Source organism: Halictus rubicundus, unplaced genomic scaffold (genome assembly GCF_050948215.1).
Source record: "Halictus rubicundus isolate RS-2024b unplaced genomic scaffold, iyHalRubi1_principal scaffold1011, whole genome shotgun sequence".
NCBI lineage: Eukaryota > Metazoa > Arthropoda > Insecta > Hymenoptera > Halictidae > Halictus > Halictus rubicundus.
Genome location: NW_027489552.1, coordinates 17,501 through 20,000, shown reverse-complemented (window position 1 = coordinate 20,000; position 2,500 = coordinate 17,501). Strand labels below are relative to the sequence as shown.

The window sequence follows — 2,500 nt, the reverse complement described above, 5'->3', positions numbered from 1 at the left end:
TTCCTTGCTGCGAGGCTTCCGTCTTGAACGGTCGTCCTCTTCGGCCGCCATTCAACGCTCAGCTCAGAACTGGCACGGACTAGGGGAATCCGACTGTCTAATTAAAACAAAGCATTGCGATGGCCCCCACGGGTGTTGACGCAATGTGATTTCTGCCCAGTGCTCTGAATGTCAACGTGAAGAAATTCAAAAAAGCGCGGGTAAACGGCGGGAGTAACTATGACTCCCGAACAACCGGAGTCATAGCCTGCGTTGCGGACCTCACCCTGAGGTGTTAGGCTCTATATGGCCTCTCGCCTATGACAAATGGGGGTAGAGCAACCGTTTCCCAAGGCGGGGCTGACAGCCCTGCAACGGGTTAAGGAGAGGCGTTGCCGTGGAAGATCACTATTTATGTGACTATCCTAAAGGTATAACGGGTAAGGTGGACCCACCACCGAATCCCCCCGGCTTGGGTGAAATTCCCTGCCGGGCCGCACGTCGCGGAAGTCGCAGACGGAAGAGCGCGCACCACTCGTGGGAGGGCGCCGGACTGACCCTTTGGTTAGCGGGGGGGGGGGCTGCCCCCTGTAAACGACAGCCACAAAGAGCGTCGCGATCACTGGTGGAGTACCGGATCGTCAGAGTGGGGGGAGCTGCGGATAGCGCTCCCCAAGCAGGGAGAATGATGGTCTGCACTGTTGCTCCTGGTCGGGTTTAACGATCGGGAGTAACAACCATCATTCTCTTTAGGTAGCCAAATGCCTCGTCATCTAATTAGTGACGCGCATGAATGGATTAACGAGATTCCCTCTGTCCCTATCTACTGGGTCTTATAAGCGTCAGGGACTTATATCATGGTATAACCCTGACGCACCAACCCCTCCTTCACGTGGTAGGACCTGGACACCTTCGGGTGACTAACGGGGCTCTGGTAAGTGAGTTCCTGCGAGAGTTCTCGCCATGCGACAACCGCAGCTCTGGGAAGAGAGCTCTTGCGGAGTTGTCGCATGGCGGGGACCGCGGCTCTCAGAGAGCTCTGCGTGAGTTGTCGCTCTGCGACAACCGCGGCTCTCTCATTAAGAGAGTTCTGGCGGAGTCATCGCTTTTGCGATGACCGCGGCTCTCAGGGAGCCCATGCGTGTGTTATTGTTCGCGATAACCGCGGCTCTCACCCGGAAGACTCCCCTCTGCCGCGACGACCCACCGGATACATCCGGTGGTATGTTGCAGAACGGGAGAAACGGGGGGCTTACCTTAACCGGTCGGCCTAACGGGGAGGCGAACCCCTTGAACAAACCCTTAACCTCTAAGCTGAGAACGCGGCGAAAGAGGTCCTGTGTTTACACGGGCGGTCGGTGGGTCCATCGACCATTAGCGCAACCTCAAGACACCTGGCGAAATCTTGAGAGTAAAAGCCTTCTCCCCGGAAAGGGCGTCACCCGGGGAGCGACCGTCTTTCGTCCCTACTCGTGGGAACAATCATGAATACTGACCAAAACACTAAACACAAAACGAAGAAGAAGGGAGGAAAGAAGGAAGAAAAGAAAGGAGAAAAGAAGAAGACGGGCTGGGAGGTGGAAATAGAAACGACCCAGACAGACAGGGACACAGCTACTGTCTGGGAGGACGAATCTGACGAATACACGGACGATCCCTACGACACAGAGTGGGACATGAGTCAGGAGGAATTTAATTGGGAATTTCCCAAGAATAGGAAGCGTAAGAATAAGCAATCAGGTGACTCGTGCAGCGAGTCACATAAGAAATTAATAAAAGATGTGAAAATCGAGCTGGAGCGGTTCGACGAACTGCCACTCAGCCCAGAGGAAAACCTCAGAAGGTTCCTCAGGGGACTCAAGGAGCCCGAACGAAAGAGAGGAGAAGAACTCCTCAACGCCCTAATCAGGGAACATGAGGTAATGCAGACGGAAGCCAGGGACTTCCGTCTCGAGCTACGTAAAGAAAACGCGGCTCTAAGAGGAAAACTGGACGCGCAAAAGGAGCAGAGCTCCATGCAGGACCAGATGAACAAAATGACAGAGAAACTAAACGAGCTATCTGCAAAGATAGACTCCATGCCCGAGAAGAGTCGCGGCCAGGAGGTTCCACCTCCGAAACCGTTGCTCTACTCGGACATTATAAGAGCAAACAAGGCAACTAAGCAGCTGGCCAAGAGGACCCCTGTAACAATGTCCAAGCCAGCTGCAGCAATCTACCCTGTTAAGGGTAGTAAGATAAAGAACAGCGACGAGACCAAAAAGGTACTGTCGGATTGCATCAATCCGACAGAACAGAAAATAAGAATACGGAACCTGAGGAAACTCGGGAACTCCGGTATTCTTATAGAAACCGAAACAACCGAGGACCTTGAGCAAGTCCTCGGGAATAAGAAGCTAAAAGAGAAAGTGGATATTGGTCCCCTCCCCAAGAGGAGACCAAAAATTATAATATTTGGAATCCCCTCGGAGACATCTGAGGCGGAGATCCACAAAGCAATCAAGAATCAAAACCTTGATCT

At 53.0% G+C, this 2,500-nt stretch overlaps 1 pseudogene; it reads left to right on the top strand.

Moving 5' to 3' along the window:
* LOC143364807 (large subunit ribosomal RNA) overlaps nucleotides 1–2,500 on the top strand; it is a 7,136-nt pseudogene that overhangs the window by 2,499 nt on the left and 2,137 nt on the right.